Source organism: Narcine bancroftii, chromosome 2 (assembly GCF_036971445.1).
Source record: "Narcine bancroftii isolate sNarBan1 chromosome 2, sNarBan1.hap1, whole genome shotgun sequence".
In the NCBI taxonomy this organism is placed as follows: domain Eukaryota; kingdom Metazoa; phylum Chordata; class Chondrichthyes; order Torpediniformes; family Narcinidae; genus Narcine; species Narcine bancroftii.
The window spans coordinates 61,967,736-61,986,862 of record NC_091470.1 but is presented as its reverse complement, the minus strand read 5'-3'; the positions used below and the strand labels follow the sequence as shown (position 1 = coordinate 61,986,862).

Genomic DNA, 19,127 nt, shown 5'->3' with positions numbered 1-19,127 from the left:
TGAAGACCACTGCTTTAATCATCCCTCATTGACTCGTCATGTGCACAGTTTCAGACGCTAAAGGAAATGGGCCAATGACAATGAAAGAGTTTATCCAAAACTATTATTAAACATTAATTTTAATAAGAAAAAGTTTAACATTACATATGTTGAAGGAAGAGAAAACATGCAGATGTTGTTGAAAATTTTCAATAAATATTTAGTTCGGCCCTTGACTTAGTCCAAGTTTTTAAATTTGGCCCTCCGTGAATTTGAGTTTGACACCCCTGCCTTAGAGAATCAGAGTGGAAAACTGTGTGTGGAGCCTATAGAAATGGGGGAGATATTGTACAGTTTTGTTTCTTCGGTATTCACCAAGGAGAAGGATATTGGGATATGTGAGATTTTTAAAAAAAAAAAGCAAATTGGGTAATTATGGAGAATATAGTGATTACGAAAGATGTAATGTTAGGGCTTTTGAGGAATATAAGGTGGATAAGTCTCCGGGACCAGACGGGATCTTCCCCAGGACATTGAGAGAAGTAAAGGAGGAAATAGCAGAGGCTCTGATGGTAATTTTCCAAATGTCATTAGAGATGGGGATAGTGCTGGAGGATTGGCGTATTGTGCATGTGGTTCCATTATTTAAAAAGGGTTCAAGGAGGAAGCCTGGCAATTATCGGCCTGTAAGTTTGGCGTCTGTGGTAGGTAAATTAATGGAGAAAGTTCTTAGAGATAGTACTTATAAATATCTGGATAGACAGGGTCTGATCAGGAGCACTCAACACGGATTTGTGAGCGGAAGGTCCTGTTTGACCAATCTGATTGAATTTTTTGAAGAGGTGACTAGGAATGTGGATGAGGGTAGCGCAGTGGATGTTGTCTATATGGACTTCAGTAAGGCCTTCGATAAGGTACCACATGGAAGGTTAGTTAGGAAGGTGCAGTCTTTAGGTATAAATTTTGAGATAGTCAAATGGATTGAACATTGGCTGAAAGGGAGAGGCCAGAGAGTGGTAGTGGAAAAATGTCTGTCAGGTTGGAGGCCCGTGACCAGTGGTGTGCCTCAAGGATCTGTATTGGGCCCATTGTTGTTCGTTATATACATTAATGATCTAGATGATGGGGTGGTGAATTGGATTAGTAAATGTGCAGACGATACTAAGATAGGTGGAATGGTGGATAACGAAGAAGGTTTTCAAGGATTGCAGAGGGATTTGGGCTGCTTAGAAAAGCGGGGTGAAAAATGGCAGATGGAATTTAATGCTGATAAGTGTGAGGTGCTTCATTTTGGTAAGAAGAATCAGAACAGGACATGCGTAGTAAATGGGAGAGCAATGATGAATACAGAAGAGCAGAAGGATTTGGGAATAACGGTACATCATTCCCTGAAGGTAGAAACTCATGTGAATAGGGTGGTGAAGAAGGCTTTTAGTATGCTGGCCTTTATCAATCATTGCATGGAATATAGGAGTTGGGAAGTGATGTTGAGATTGTATAAGGTGTTGGTGCGGCCTAATTTAGAGTTCTGTGTGCAGTTCTGGTCGCCTAATTATAGGAAGGATATAAACAGAGTGGAGAGAGTGCAGAGAAGATTTACCAGAATGTTACCTGGGTTTAAGCATCTAGAGTATAGGGAGAGATTGGGCAGATTAGGTCTTTATTCTTTGGAGCGTAGAAGGTTGAGAGGGGATTTGATAGAGGTATTTAAGATTATGAAAGGGATAGACAGAGTGGATGTGGATAGACTATTTCTGTTAAGAGTAGGAGAGATTGAAAGAAGAGGACATGAGTTAAGAGTTGAGGGGCAGAGGTTTAGAGGTAACATGAGGGGGATCTTCTTTACTCGGTGTGGAATGAGCTTCCGGGAGAAATAGTGGCGGCGGAGTCAATTTTATTATTTAAGAAAAAGCTGGACAGGTATATGGATGAGAAGAAGGTGGAGGGTTATGGTCATTGTGCAGGTAGGTGGGACTAGAGAGGAGTGTTTGGTTCGGTGCGGACTAGAAGGGCCTAAAGGCCTGTTTCTGTGCTGTAATTGTTATGTTAAATTATTATGTTAAATGTTGCTGGGACCTGAGGAGCTGAGTCAAAGAGAAAGGTTGAATAGGTTAGTACTTTATTCCCTTGAGCATCAGAGAATGAAGAAAGATTTGATGGATATATATCAATTGAGGGGTGAGACTGGAACTGGAGGATACATATTTAAAGTGAAATGTTTAAAGGGAACATTAGATGGAACTTTTTCACTCAGATGGTGGAATGAGCTGTCATTGGAGGTGGTTCAATTAGGACATTTAGGAGAAATTTGGATCGGTAAATGGATGAGAGGGGTATGGAGGCCTCTGGTCTGGCTGCATGAAAATTGGCAGTAAAATAGTTTGGCATTGACTAGATTGGCCAAAGAGCCTGTTCCTGTACTATATGTTCAATGGTTCTAATCAGATCACTTCTATGTCTGCTAAACACAACTTGCTGGAGGGATTTTGCAGGTCAAGCAACATCAGCGGGGGATAAAGAGGAATGGTCAATGTTTCAGATCAAAACCATTCCTTGAGGTTTTCAATGCCATTTGACCTGCTACGTTCATGAAGCAGATTGTGCTTAGCTTCAGATTCCAGCATCTGATGCATCAATTGTACCTCCACCTTTTCACTTGTTTCAGTACCAGACTAAATTTTTACTAGATTTAGCAATAGTGCTTACCCCCTAATACATTAGCTGATTTCGAGAGTAATAAATGAAATGGAACATGTCTCAGCAGGGACACCAGCGCAGAAGTTTGATTTCCCTCTTGGTACATTATGATCCAAAGAGGATAGTGAAACTCATTTGCGATGGCTCAAATCTATATCTGACATTTTAAATAAGAAGGATGGAATGATGTGCACAGACACAGAAAAGTGCCGGACATCACTTTTCATCAGTTTCAGATGAGAAAACCCATTTGTCTTTGCGTTATGAAAAAAACTAACTGCAGTTCACTGGGTCTTTCATCCAAGTCATTAATATAGATGGTAAGAGCTGAGCCCCCACCACAGATCACTAGGGCACTCACTAATTACTGATGGTCAACCTGAAAATAATCCTTGTTACCTAACTCTATCTTTGCCATTTGGCATCCAATCCCTTTTCCATACCCAGAATCCTTTATGAGTATTGAGTCGAGTCTCTGGAATGCTTCTTCAAAGAGAAATGGAAACAGACCCTTTAAACATTTTTCAGGAAGAGGTCAAAAGACTTTTGGTAGACAAGAGAGTGAAAGGGGTTATAAAAGTATGCAGGAATGCAAAATTGACCAGATTTGAGAACCCAAGTAACTACTCCTGCTTCTGATTTGCATATTCATCACATCAGGTGTAAAAGGTGAAAGTACTTTTTCCCCCAGCTGGGAGAGAGTGAAGACAGAGAGAGCTGACATAAATTGAGGAGTATATATGCTGTTCTGGAGGACCGAGTATTAAAGTTATGCAGTGAAGCTTGACTTTTTGTTTAACTTGTATTAAATTCACACATATAGCACGGTAACAGGTCATTTCACCCCACAAACCCGTGCTGCCCAATTACACCCAATTGACCTACACCCCCGGTACATTTTGAATGGTGGGAGGAAACCGAAGCCTCCAGGGAAAACCCACACAGACATGGGGAGAGCATACAAACTCCTCACTGAATGCGCGGGATTCGAATCCAAGTCGCTGGCGTTGTAACAGTATTGCACTAACAGCTATGCTAACAGATTTTGGGGGAGGAGGTGGACTGGAGGGAGGAAGGTATTAAAACTGCAATGGTTCACTGCAATTCCTAGGCCAATGTTTGCAACTGGTTCTAAGATAGTTAACAGACAAACAAAAGAACTAAAACAATAAACTACTGTGACAAATGGATAATAAGGAATCAAAGAACTTCCTAACATCCCTGTTATGACATAGGTAATGGATTAGTATATGGTAAATGGCAGAAACTGCTAACATAATTCTCGTTGCACAGATCTGCAATTCAATCTCAATGATGAACATAAATATACTGTAGGTACTGCTCATTCCACATTGTACGCTGAAATAGTCCATGTCAGTGCAGATAATGGGAAGCTCAACAGGGAATTAATTAAGGAAAATCACAATGTAGGAAATAATACTCCATGAGGATCTGGAGAGTTTCATATGGAGCTGGTGTCAAATTTGTGGCCCGAAATGTGAAGTTAATAACACTAATAACGCCGGTTTTACCAGTTAAACATCTCCGTGTCTTTATTCTCCAGTTTTCATTGTTCTTCCATTTCGCGCTCTTCTCTCTTCCTCATACCATGTGACTTCCGGTCAGGTGAATACATCTCATGCATATTTATTATCATGACATCCCTCCTTTTACCAGAAATAAACTTTACACCTTAAACACCGTCACCTTATCAATATCCCTCGGAACCAACAAACAATGTCTAACAAACAAACAAACAAGTTCAAACTCCTTCTGCACACAATGTAACATGAACATGTCGTAACTAACTGTAATACAATAACTCAACTCAATAAAATGTACTTCATACAGCACTCATACACACACTTTATGATATATGATCTAATGCGGGCACAATTTATCGTTTAGGCGCTTTCCTCTCTCGTTTTGGCCTTCCTGCGATACCATCGTCGCTACTCGGTTGTTCACTCTCAGCATCGGAAACACTGCTCGCCACGGCCTCGGGTACTTCTGGCACTCTAGTCACTTCATCAGAAATGCTGGTAACCGCCTCGGGAACATCATCTGGTCTCTCTGGTTGACTTTCAACCACCTCGCTCGATGTCTCTCTGGACTGGTACCTTTTTACACCTGACACATTTCTTTTATACAGGACTCCAGCTGGAGACTTGACTGTTACCATACTGCCCCTTCTGGATACGACAGTGTAGGGTAATTGGTAATAAGGTGTGTCTAGCTTACCACCATTCTCATGCCTCACCAGAACATTATCTCCAGGCATGATGTCTGAGTACCTGGCTCCACGTCTCGAATCTGTGTACAGCTTTGCTGCTCCTTTCTTTTCAGCATCGTGGTCCCTCATCTCCTGGTCGTCCCAGATTTCCTTTATTTCGGGCATTTTTGTGCGGATTTTTCTCCCAAAAAGTGCTTCTGCAGGACTTTTTCCTGTGGCTGCATGAGGCATTGCCCAATAGACAGCCACATAAGATAGTAATGCTTCTCGCCAATTTTGTCCTTCTGCGTGAGCAATCCGTAATCGTTTTTCAATGGACTGATTTTGTCTCTCTACTTCCCCGTTGGCTTGCGGCCATTTCGGAGTTACTTTATGATGGTGGATACCTGTGGTCCTCATGTATTCAGCAAATGTCTCTGAAATGAACTGTGGACCATTGTCAGAGTATAGCGTAACAGGCAATCCATATCTTGCGAAGATCTCTGCTAATGCTTGTATTGTCTTTTCAGTGGTTGTGGACCTCATCACAACGTACTCATAGTATCTGCTGTAGTAATCTATCACTACCATGATTGATTCACCAGTCGGTAAAGGTCCAAGAAAATCAATGGCTACGTCGATCCACGGTCCTGTCGGGAGTTGCGTACTCCGGATCGGCTCTGGAGGATTACTCCTACTTGTGATTTGACATCCATGGCAAGTTTTGACGAATTTCTCTGCGTCTTTATCACAACCTGGCCACCATACTTTACTCCTGAGGTTTTGCTTGTTACCAACAATACCTAGGTGTCCTTCATGAGCTAAGGATACGATCTTCGGTCTCAACCTCTGTGATATCACCAATCTACAACCTCTCAATACACACTGTCCGATGCAACAAAGTTCGTCTCTAGTGGGAATGTAAGCCTTGTGAGTACACTTGTCCCATTGTCCACTCTGGATACATTCTCTCACTTCCATGAGTTCTGGGTCATGTTCGGACTCTCTCTCGACTTCCTTCGTGGTCACAGCTTTCGGTGTCGACTGAATAGCTACGAAGCGTACAAAGCTCTCTGCTTCTGTCCCCAATTCTGACTTGGATTGTGGGCATCCATCCTTCACCAATCTGGACAGCGGATCAGCAATGTTTGCTTTCCCGGCAATGTGAACTACTTTATATTTGTAGGGTTGGACTCTGAGTACCCATCGCTCTATTCTGGCACACGGTTTGGATCTAGCGGCATAGATCACCTCTAATGGCTTATGATCTGTGATGAGTTCAAATTCAATGCCATACAAATACGCACGGAACCTCTCACAGGCCCATACAAGTCCGAGTGCTTCTTTCTCTGTCTGAGAATATCTTCTTTCCACATCTGACAACGATCTGCTGGGGTAGGCAATAATTCTTCGTCCAACATCATGCATCTGGACCAACACGGCTCCTAAACCAACAGGACTAGCATCCGCTATGACTTTGGTTGGTGCAGCCGGATCATAATATCCAAGAGTATCAGCATCTGTCAGACTTTGCTTCAGTGTTGTGAATGCTTTCTTCTTCTCCGATCCAAAATGAAATGGTACACCTTTCCTGGTTAGTTTCCTTAGTGGTTCTGCCACTGTAGCAAAATTAGGGATAAACTTTGCGCAATAATTGACCAATCCCAGGAAACTCCTCACCTCCGTTGCGTTCTGGGGTGCACGTGCATCTGCAATAGCCTTCACCTTGGCCTCTGCTGGGTTTAGTCCTTCCCGTGTAAGTCTGTGTCCCATGAAGTCCATTTCTGACACACCGAACTGGCACTTGTTTCCATTCACGGTAAGGCCTGCCTCCTGTAGTCTAGATAGTACACGCCTCAACCGTCTGTCATGCTCTTCCTTTGTAGGTGCATGGACTATGATGTCGTCAGAAATGTTGGCAACTCCAGGAATGCCTTGAATCACTCGATGGATTTCATACTGGTAGATCTCAGAAGCTGCATTAATGCTGAACGATGGTCTCTTGTATCGGTATAATCCACAGTGAGTCACAAATGCTGTTACGTCTCGGGATTCTGGGTCCAGCTCTAATTGATGATAGCCCCATTTAAAATCAATTTTTGAGAATATCTTACTGGTAGTTAACTCCTGAAGTATTTCCTCCACTGTTGGTATAGGGTGTCGTTCTCGAATTATAGCTTCATTGGCCATCCTCATATCAACACACAGTCTTATGTCACCATTTGGTTTGGGCACAATCACTACTGGGCTGACCCATTGTGTCGAATGTTCCACAGGTTCAATAATGTCTTGCTCGATCAACTCTTTAATTTTGGCTTTGACTTTCCCACGAAGTCCAAACGGAGTTCTGCGCACTGGTTGCGCCTTGGGTTTGACCATTTCGTCCACTGCTAGCTTTAGTTGTCGACCTTTCAGCTTTCCTACTCCTTGGAAGACTGGGGAATTCTTGCTTCATATCCTCGTATGACTGAACTGAATTGACACGAGCTCCAATATGAAGTATTGCCAGGTCTTGCGCTGTGCGTCTACTCAGCAATGGTTCTCCCCTCTCGTCTATGACAACAAACTCTGCTTCGGTGTACTTATCTCCAGCTTCAACAGTTGCAGTAAAACATCCAATGGTCTGCAATGGCTTGGTTGCTGTGTATGGATACAGTTTCTTGGAGCACTTCTTTGAGGTACAGATGATCTTTTTCCTTTTCAATTTCTCCCATAAATGTCGATCAATTACATTACTGTCACTGCCTGAGTCTACAATGACCTGAACTGTCACACCACCAATGATCACTGGGACCTTCTCATGACATACATCATTCAATGTAAATTGATAATATCTCTGTCCATCCTGGTTATCATCATCATCGTCACTTTCTGGGTCACCGTCTATATGGCGAATAGTGTCTTTCTTTCCAGGATACTTTCCTTTCCCCCAAGCTTTGCCTTTGGAAGCTGTGCTCTTCCCCTTCTGGTCTGCATTGGACTTGTTTTTGCACTTCTTTGCAAAGTGGTCCTTACCTCCGCACTTTCTGCAAACTTTGCCTTTTGCTGGGCAGCATGGGTCTTTTCCAAAATGACCTCTGTTTCCACATCGATAACACTCCACGTCATGTGTCGACGTATATCTTGGCTGGTTATGGCGATGCGAGAGCCTCTTAACTTGCTGGCTTGAGTTGTCCTTCAGGGTCATGGTATGAAATTGCCCCTCAACAGCCTCTAATGGAGCAGCAATGGCTAAAGCATCGGTGAGCTTCAACTCACTCCCTTCTTCCAGTAGACGTCTCCTGAGCTTGTCTGATCTGCAATGCTGCGTGACTTGATCCAATAATTGGTTGTCCAAATCAGCTGCCATGTAATTGCATCCAACAGCCAGCTGGCGCAATCTCGTCACGTACTGAGCAATTGTTTGTCCATCATCTTGTCTCATTCTCCAAAACAAATGGCATTGAAATGTGGCATTCGGTGTCACTACATAGTGTGCATTCAATGCATCGACCGTTTTCTGGTATTCATCCTTCCTTCCTGTATTCAAAAGTGTCTTAAAAGTTTCCCGAACTGCGGGTCCTGCGGTGAAAAGAAGTAATGCCCTCTGCGCTTTTTGTTCCACCGTACCGGTATCGAGAAATAGGCCACGACTGTCGGCGTAGGCTTCAAATTCTTCCAGCCACTCCTTCCACTTCACACTTACAGTGCCTGCATCACCCGTCGGGTCAAAATGAGGAACACCTTGAAGTGTTAGAAAGTCAGCTTCTGCGCCTGCCATGAGGAAACTTTTTTCAGCAAAGCCACCGAAACAAAGATCAAAATTCTTATCACATTGAAGTTCCAAAATGTTATTTTAATCCTCGTCGCCAATGTCACATTTGTGGCCCGAAATGTGAAGTTAATAACACTAATAACGCCGGTTTTACCAGTTAAACATCTCCGTGTCTTTATTCTCCAGTTTTCATTGTTCTTCCATTTCGCGCTCTTCTCTCTTCCTCATACCATGTGACTTCCGGTCAGGTGAATACATCTCATGTATATTCATTATCATGACATCTGGCACTTAAAAAGGGCACCAAGCCAAATTGATCTTGGTTATGGACAAGTTAGCAAAAATGATGGTAAGATGAGAATGAATGGCGATTGCATTAATAATGTCAGCCCTGAAACGCCAAGCACCATTTTGAGAAGATCGTGATGCTGTGTTATCATTACTCTCTTTCATCTCATTTCCATTGTTTTCTTTTTCTGTCACACTGAAATTACCAACTCATGCTGTGTAGACTACACCTTTTACCCCCAGCAGATCCAAACCTGCACATTTTCTGATGTGTGCTTCCCTTTGAAACACACATTGGAGGCAGATGATTATTCTGATACAAATGGTCTTGAGCATCTTTGACAGATCAAGTACATTAGGAATTATTAAATATTTTGGATTACAAGTTACCCAAACTTATTTTGATATATAAGGATTATCAGTTTGTCCCAGTTGTAGGCTGTTGTAGTCGATGATAAATATCCATATTTTTGTCCATCAACTTCTTTGGGTGATACAGTTAACTTAATGGTAAGTGCAACACTATTACAGTACCCATGATCTGGTTTTGAACCTGGTGCTGTCTGTAAGGAGTTCTGTATATCCAGTGGATTTCCTCCAGGTGCTCCAGATTCCTCCCATGTTCTAAAGACTTGCAGGGTTTGTAGGTTAATTGGTTATCAGGGGCCAAAAGGGCTTGTTACTGCACTGTGTCTCTAAATTAAAACAAAATTAACTATGCTCACTGAAACGTTGAACGTATAGAGCAACACCAAAAGCTGGGAAAGACTTCAGCCACAAGGCAGTTCTGAGAAAGTTTGCGTTATGTTAGAGAGAGAGAAGAATGGATGCAGAGGAAGCAGCTGGGAATCCAAACAGCCCAATATTCCCTGCAGCCCAGAAGCAACTCCTGCAGCCACCCTGACCTTGTAAAGTTGATGTTATTTTTCTCTGTGGGCCCAACTGCCTGCCTGAGGCCAAAGCAAGCTTTCAAGAGGGATCTTGAGCATTTGTCAATAAGGGCCCTAAAGCCTGCTCCAGGCATAGGTGAAATTTGCTTCATATTTGTTCTTACCTAATGTTAATTGTGATACACTTCTGGGATTAGGTCCAGGGGAAATTTTCAGCTGCAAGTCTCCTTAATCATACCTGGAGTTCTTTTGTGATATTAATAACTTTCAATTCTTCAGTGTTATCATTAGACTGTTGGTTCTTATTAATTTAATGTGGAATATTTTCATCATATGATCTGATTGAAAGCACCTGTTCTTCACTGGTCTCTCCATCAAAGAAAGTGTACTGGCCTCTGGACAGTAAGTAATTGCAAAATTGCTTGAATCTGTGAAGAAAACATTACCATGTGAGAATTTCCATGGATTTAATGAGGATAAATATGACTTGAATTGTATTCTTAAGCATAGAAGAAAAATAACAGAGCTCTCTTCCTGCAGCTAATAAACAATCCTGTTAAACCCAGTCTAATAAATCAACATGGTAAAGATTCCAATATTGTCAAGTAATACAACATTTAGAATGTAACATGTATGAAATTCTTAACTTTTGTCTATCGTAAGGCAGACAGAGAGTCACCACTTTGTCCAGCGCTCCTCACATAAACCTGGTGCTCCTAGGTCCCCTACAAATACTGGCCAGGCCTGAGCCTGCATAACTTCCAAGATCAGATAATCTCAGGCCTATTCAGGCTATTAGGCTTCTGTATTGTGCTGTATAACAATGATCAAATGTTAAAATCAGTCATTAACAGTAGTCTTTGCTTGGATCCAGTTTTAGATAGAACTGTTTGAGGAATGTCAAGAGCAAAAGCAGCAAAACTACATTGGTAAGGGACTTGAACTTAATAGATGTATGGTGAATTAATCCCAGAGAAAGTGATTATTCTTTTTATTCAAATAGGCATGATTCCTATTCCAGATTTGATTTATTTTTAATTTCAGCACAATTACAAAGTAGAATTTTAGAAATAGAATATAAAGTGAGAATTTTGTCTGTCATTCATCTCTATTAATGACTATTGTAATGCATGATAAAGAGAAATCAGTTTATAGATAAAGATAGAACTCATTATTATTAAAAAAAATATTTTTGTGATGTTATTAGAGAACAAATACAGTTATTTTCTGCTGTAAACTTGAACACTGTGAATTATAAATTTGTAAAATGGGATGCTTTGAATGCATACTTAAGAGCCCAAATTATAAGCTTTATTTCTAAAATCAATGAGGGGTATATGTAAGATGTATTCAGCATTGGATACTGCTGGGGGGAACAGCCTACCAGGGATGAGTCATGGGGGTCAGGTCTCTGGCACAGGGACTGCCCCTGAGGTTCAGAAGGGAAGGAGAGATAAGAACAGGATACTTGTAGTTGGGGACTCATTAGTCTGAGGGACAGATAGAAGGTTTGTGGGATGAGATCAGGGATCCAGGTTGGTCTGTTGCCTCCCTGGTGCCAGGGTCAGGGATATCTCTGATCGAGTTCATAGCATTCTGCAAGGGGAAGGAGAACAGCCAGAAGTTGTGGTCCATGTGGGGACCAATGACTTAGTTAGAAGTGGGGATGAGGTCCTGAAACAGGATTATGTGGGATTAGGTAGGAAGTTTAAAAAACAGGACCTCCAAGGTAGTAATCTCTGGATTGCTGCCGGTGCCACACGCTAGTGAGGGTAGAAATAGGAGGATGTGGAGGATGAATGCGTGGCTAAAGAGATGGTGTAGGGGACAAGGGATAAGACTTCTGGATCATTGTGATCTCTTCTGGGGAAGGACAGACCTGTACAAAAGGGACGGACTCCACTTGAACTGGAGGGGGACCAATGTGCTGGCAAGCAGATTTGCTAGAGCTGTGGGGGAAGGTTTAAACTAGTTTGGCAGGAGGGTGGGGAACAGAATGTGAGTGTAGTGTCAAGGGAGCATGGCCACCTAGATAGGAATAATAATGATAACAAAGGTAGGATGAAGATTAGGGTAAAAGGTAGAAAAGAGAATATAGGTGAGGGTCATTCTCTGAAATGCATACATTTTAATGCAAGAAGCATAGTGAACAAGGTAGATAAGCTTAGAGCATGGACAGATACTTGGGGTCATGATATTGTGGCAATTAGTGAGACCTGGCTACAGGAGGGGCAGGACTGGCAACTTAATATTCCAGGATACATTTGTTTTAGATGTGATAGAGCAGGGGTAAAAAAGGGGGAGGAGTTGTTCTGCTTGCCACCGTGAAGGGATCGTCCAGTGAGCCTGTTTAGGTGGAATTGAGCGGTGAAGGAGGCATGAGGGTGCTAATAGGGGTGTATTACAGACCAGCAAATGGGCCAAGAAAATTAGAGGAACAAATTTGCAGGGAGATAACGTATATGTGTGAGAATCATAAGGTTGTGATCATGGGAGATTTTAACTTACCTCACATTGATTGGGATACCCATACAGTTAGAAGGCTGGATGGGCTAAAGTTCGTTAAATGTGTTAAAGATTGTTTTCTAAATCAATTAGTAGAAGGACCGACTCGGGACGGTGTAATACTAGATCTCCTGTTAGGGAATGAGCTTGGTCAGGTATCAGACATTAATGTTGCAGAACAAATTGGGTCTAGTGATCATAACTCTGTTAGTTTTCGGGTAGTTTTAGGGAAGAGCAAGGAGGGGCCTAAAGTTGAGGTTCTGGATTGGAGAAGAGCAAATTTCGAAGGAATAAGAAGGAATTTGGGGAGTATTGAGTGGGACAGGATATTTTCAGGTAAGGATGTAAATGAAAAATGAAGGATATTCAAAAAAGAAATTTTGCACATACAGAGTCGATATGTCCCAGTGAGGATCAAAGGAAAGGCTGGGAGTCATAGGGAGGCTTGGTTTTCAAGGAATATTGGAAATTTGGTTAGGAGAAAAAGGGAGGTGTACAAGAGGTATAAAGAGCAGGGAGCTGAGAGTTTGAAGGAAGACTACAAGGAGTGTAGAAGGTATCTTAAAGAAATTAGAAAGGCCAAAAAAAGGCATGAAGAGGCTTTGGCAGACAGAGTAAAAATAAATCCAAAGGGTTTCTATAGGTACATTAAAAGTAAAAGATTAGTGAGGGATAAAATTGGACCCCTTGTAAATAGCGAGGGTAGGCTGAGTGAGAAGTCAGAGGAAATGGGGGAAATTTTGAAAGATTTCTTTGCCTCGGTATTCACTAGGGAAAAAAATATTGAAGCAGTTGAAGTAAAGAAAAATAGTGGGGAGGTCATGAAGCATACAAGGATAACCGAGGAGCTAGTGATGGCTGTGTTGAAAAAGATAAAGGTGGATAAATCTCCAGGACCGGACAAAATATTCCCTAGGACACTCAGGGAGGCTTGTGGACAGTTAGTGGGGCCATTAACAGAGATATTTAGGATGTCACTGGTCACAGGGGTAGTGTCAAAGGATTGGAGGGTGGCGCATGTGGTTCCACTGTTTAAGAAAGGGTCCAAATGTAAACCTGGGAATTATAGGCCCGTGAGTCTGATGTGTGTGGTGGGTAAGTTGATGGAAAGTGTTCTGAGGGATGGTATTTACAAATATTTGGAGGTACAGGGATTGATAGGGAGTAATCAGCATGGTTTTGCCAGGGGTAGATCATGCTTGACAAACCTGATTCAGTTTTTCGAGGGGGTTACAGAAAAGGTTAATGAAGGGAAAGTTGTGGATGTTGTCTATTTAGACTTTAGTAAAGCTTTTGACAAAGTTCCCCACAGGAGGTTAGGAAAAAAGGTAGAGGCATTAGGTATAAATAAGGAGGTAGTGCAATGGATTCAGCAATGGTTGGATGGGAGATGTCAGAAAGTAGCGGTGGAAAATTGTTTGTCCAATTGGAGGCCGGTGACTAGTGGAGTTCCTCAGGGATCGGTCCTGGGTCCACTATTGTTTATTATATAAACGATCTGGAAGTAGGGGTGGAGAATTGGATAAGCAAGTTTGCGGATGACACAAAGATTGGTGGTGTTGTGGACAGTGAGGAAGATTTCTTCTTTGGCTTGGCTTCGCGGACGAAGATTTATGGAGGGGGTAAAAGTCCACGTCAGCTGCAGGCTCGTTTGTGGCTGACAAGTCCGATGCGGGACAGGCAGACACGGTTGCAGCGGCTGCAGGGGAAAATTGGTTGGTTGGGGTTGGGTGTTGGGTTTTTCCTTCTTTGCCTTTTGTCAGTGAGGTGGGCTCTGCGGTCGTCTTCAAAGGAGGTTGCTGCCCGCCAAACTGTGAGGCGCCAAGATGCACGGTTTGAGGCGATATCAGCCCACTGGCGGTGGTCAATGTGGCAGGCAACAAGAGGTTTCTTTAGGCAGTCCTTGTACCTTTTCTTTGGTGCACCTCTGTCACGGTGGCCAGTGGAGAGCTCGCCATATAACACGATCTTGGGAAGGCGATGGTCCTCCATTCTGGAGACGTGACCCATCCAGCGCAGCTGGATCTTCAGCAGCGTGGACTCGATGCTGTCGACCTCTGCCATCTCGAGTACTTCGACGTTAGGTGTGTAAGCGCTCCAATGGATGTTGAGGATGGAGCGGAGACAATGCTGGTGGAAGCGTTCTAGGAGCCGTAGGTGGTGCCGGTAGAGGACCCATGATTCGGAGCCGAACAGGAGTGTGGGTATGACAACAGCTCTGTATACGCTTATCTTTGTGAGGTTTTTCAGTTGGTTGTTTTTCCAGACTCTTTTGTGTAGTCTTCCAAAGGCGCTATTTGCCTTGGCGAGTCTGTTGTCTATCTCATTGTCGATCCATGCATCTGATGAAATGGTGCAGCCGAGATAGGTAAACTGGTTGACCGTTTTGAGTTTTGTGTGCCCGATGGAGATGTGGTGGGGCTGGTAGTCGTGGTGGGGAGCTGGCTGATGGAGGACTTCAGTTTTCTTCAGGCTGACTTCCAGGCCAAACATTTTGGCAGTTTCCACAAAGCAGGACGTCAAGCGCTGAAGAGCTGGCTCTGAATGGGCAACTAAAGCGGCATCGTCTGCAAAGAATAGTTCACGGACAAGTTTCTCTTGTGTCTTGGTGTGAGCTTGCAGGCGCCTCAGATTGAAGAGACACTGTTGTGGACAGTGAGGAAGATTACCGTAGATTAAAAGGTGATTTAGGAAGGCTGGAGGTGTGGGCAGAGAAATGGCTGATGGAATTTAATACAGATAAGTGTGAGGTGTCACATTTTGGAAAGGCAAATCTAAATAGGTCATATGCATTAAATGGTAGGCTATTGAGATGTGCAGAGCAACAAAGGGATTTAGGGCTGATGGTAAATAGTACCCTCAAGGCTGATACTCAGGTAGATGGTGTGGTGAAGAAGGCATTTGGAATGTTGGCCTTCATAAATCTGAGTATTGAATCCAAGAGTAGGGAGGTTATGGTGAAATTGTACAAGGCATTGGTGAGGCCAAATTTGGAGTACTGTGTACAGTTTTGGTCACCAAATTATAGGAAAGATATAAACAAAATAGAGAGAGTACAGAGAAGGTTCACAAGAATGTTGACAGGATTTCAAGGTTTGAGTTATAGGGAAAGGTTGTGCAGACTAGGGCTTTTTTTCTCTGGAGCGTAGAAGATTGAGGGGGGGACTTGATAGAGGTGTTTAAGATTTTAAAAGAGACAGACAGTAAATGTGGATAGGCTTTTTCAATTAAGAGTTGGGGGAGATTCAAACTAGAGGGCATGGCTTAAGATTGAAGGGGGAAAATTATAAAGGGAACATGAGGGGAAATTTCTTTATGCAAAGGGTGGTAGGGATGTGGAATGCGCTTCTGACAGACGTGGTTGAGGCGGGATTATTGGTTACATTTAACGATAGACTGGATAGTTACATGGAGAGGAGAGGACTGGAGGGGTTTGGACCAGGTGCTGGTCAGTGGGACTAGGAGGGTGGGGATTTGTTACGCCAAGGACTAGTAGGGCCGAACTGGCCTGTTCTGTGCTGTGTGGTTATATGGTTAAGAGGTAGACTGATTAGAACAGCAAATAATGGTTTTTGAAAAAAATCTTCAAAAGAGAAGTTCTGAGGATAAACATAGGCAACCAATTAAATAAAAAATTCAATATTATACATTACAAATTTATAGAACAGAAAATGTGATTACAAGAACTAAACTGAGGTACTGTGAGTTAAGTCATAGATTCTCAAGGCAGGGCGTACGCCCCAATGGTGGAGTGTGGGGCTTAAGAATATTTTAGTGGGGTGTAGGAATATGTTGGGAAATAATTAAAAAGTTGGTTTGGAAAAAATAAAGTAATTATGTTGGTGTGAAAGATATGATTTGACAACACTGTCAGTACAGGATAATTGTGGTAACTTCCAAGTAAAATCACTTGGTTCGTTTTATATTTATGATGTGTTTTTGCTCTTCCAGGGTTTCTCTTGTTTTAACTGTTGTTATCCTTGGTAAACATTATAATTATATTTTTTCTGACCAGTCTTCCATTTCAAAATGTCTCATTGGTGACGAGGATTCTAAATGATCTCAACAATCACTTCTCTGTCCATGCACCTTTACTCTTTCAGTTCAGTAGTGAGTGAGACTTGTATCTGTATGTATCTTTTGCATTAGCGTATTGATTGGTGGGGGGGGGGGGTCCCTGCCAAAATCAGAAAAAAATAGGGACCCTGGAAGTAAAGCACGAGGTTAGCACAGTTTTGATGCACTCTCTGTGAAGAAAAAATGTCAGAAAGAGCACTAGTTTTTAAAGAAATTTAGGTTCAGTATTCTTCCTTTGATTCGATCATTACTTTTATTACATCTTTCAATTCTAAGACATAATAAAATATTGATTTATCTGTTCCAGGGAGCTCGTGTTGTTGTATGTTCAAAATGAGCAGACCAAGCAAGCAAAATGTTCCTTGATATTCAGTGGAGTTCTTGAAGTTTGGCTATAAACCTGCACCTTTTTGCCTGTGATGCCAACAGACTTTGACAAATTAATCAATGTAAGTAGGTCATCTTGAAGTTAATTTGATGGTAAAACATCCTCGTCATTGAAATTGGAATATTTTAAATCACTGGAAGAGAAGTTTGAAAATAAATAAAAAATCATTTCATTATTTGCTGCGCAAACTACAGCCCTGAATCATACCTTTACAGCTAGCTATGAAATTTCACTGCTAATAGCAAAACATAGAAAGACTCAAGATTAGGAAGGAACTGATTAAACCCGCAATATCATTGTTTCTCAAAACATTTCTGCAAAAGGATGACAGATGTCCGAGCAAAGTCATTGAGTAATAGTACTGCCTGCAACAGAATAAATGACATGGGTCAACATGTTGAAATCACAAAAGTTCTCAATACAACTGGATGTATCTACTGTATGGGACAGTGAGGCTCTGTTATTGGCATATGTGAGATATATTGATCAGGAAGAGTTTCAAGAAGTGATATTTTGTGAATCATTAGAAACAATCATACTGCAGTTGATATAGACAGCAAATTCAAAAATTATTTGGATGAAAATGAAATACTAAAAGGAAAAATGGTATCTTGTGCTGCAGATGGTGCACCTGCTATGGTGGGTGAAAATACCTGGATGTTTAAAATTAATGAAGGATGAAAATCCAAACATTTTGGTTGTGCATTGTGTTATCCATCAAGAAAACTTAGTTGCCAAGAAAGTTTCCCCTGTTCTACATGAGATACTGCATTCTGTGGTCAAGTGTATCAATGCCATCAAAATTAATGCTATATGTGAACATCTTCTTAAGCAGTTTTGTGTCGATTTAAAAATGCAGAACATTTGAGATTATTGCTTCACACTAAAGTAAGGTGGTTGTCAAAAGGAAACTGCCTTAAAAGGTTTATGGAAAGCTTTGATCTCCTCAGCAACATTTTGAAGGACAAACCTGAAATGAAGCTCCTGCTAACAACAGATGTCAAAGCTTATGTGAGTTAGTTGACAGACATTTTTGAGAAACTAAAGAATATTAAAGAAAAAGTTAAATATACATATTAAAATCTAATAAATATAAATTGAAATGTAAATATTCTGAGTATAACAGCCACTTATTAATAAAAAAAATTATAATTATCATGAGAAACATATGTAATTTTTTCCATTATTAAACAATATTTCATCTCATTATGCCATCTATTAATATTAATCATATTTGTATCTTTCCATATACTAGCAATACATTAAATATAATGCTTGTTGATCCAAAAACAAAGATATTTGGATTCATGACACTTCTAGAATTATGCCAAAGGAATATTTCTGCAAGAAATTTCAGTCAATTCTATTGGGTGAATATGTGTGTGGTAATTAAACTGCTACAAATGTCATTGTTGACCATTTGAAAATGTTGGTTACTGACTTCAATGATAGATTTTGCAATTTAAAGGCAATAGATTTTCCCTCTTGGTTAACTCAGCCATTGCTGGAGAACTTGTCTGAAATTCCAGTGCAATATTAAGAGGAGTTATCTGAGTTGCAACATGATAAATCTGTGAAAACTCTATTCAAAGTGAAAGGAACCATAATGTGGCTGTCTAATAAGATTGAAAAGAAATACCCAAACTTGACTACTTTAGCAAGGGAACTATTGATACATTTTCCATTATTTTATTTAGTAGAATGTTGCTTCAGTGTTGTTAGTGATTTGCTAAAAGCTAAGAGAAACCGACTGGAAATTACAAAATGTTGAGATTTAATGTTGAAACTAACAAAACGAGTCCCTCAAATCAAAAAAATCTGCAGCCATTGTCAGGGGAAAGATTCCCACTGAAGTGATGACAATTGTTGAATGTGTGTTTGAGATGGTTGACATATTGAAGTAATAGATGAATATGAAATACATCTTCCAGTGTATTCCTGACCTTAATTGCATTGAAATACACTTGCAGTAAATGGTTTAATTAAAACATCTTTTGAATATATAACTTTTTTTCTGCTAATGGTGGGGTGTACACCCCACCTTGAGAATCTATGGTGTAGATATTAATCTTAAAAATTATATAAATTGAATTATGCCATTATTCAAAAAGATTGAAAAATATTTTTAAAAATAGATGATTTTACCTACAACATTAGTAGGAAGCATTAACTGTATTAAAATGAATATATTCCCAAGAATACAGTATATTTTTCATACCTCACTTATTTTATTTGGAAAAGTAAAATGTCAAGTGTTTCTATAGAAAGATTAACATGGAAATATGAACTGGGAGGCCTACAGCTTCCTAACTTTAAGAATTATTACCATGCGGCTCC

At 41.1% G+C, this 19,127-nt stretch overlaps 1 long non-coding RNA gene across 1 annotated transcript in view; it reads left to right on the top strand.

Moving 5' to 3' along the window:
• LOC138752359 (uncharacterized) overlaps positions 1–17,460 on the top strand; it is a 30,919-nt gene extending 13,459 nt beyond the window's left edge. The window contains exons 2-3 of the long non-coding RNA XR_011350557.1: positions 10,695–10,749; positions 16,710–17,460. This is a non-coding gene — a long non-coding RNA (uncharacterized lncRNA). The remainder of the gene's footprint in view (positions 1–10,694; positions 10,750–16,709) is intronic.
• The last annotated feature ends 1,667 nt before the right edge of the window (positions 17,461–19,127 follow it).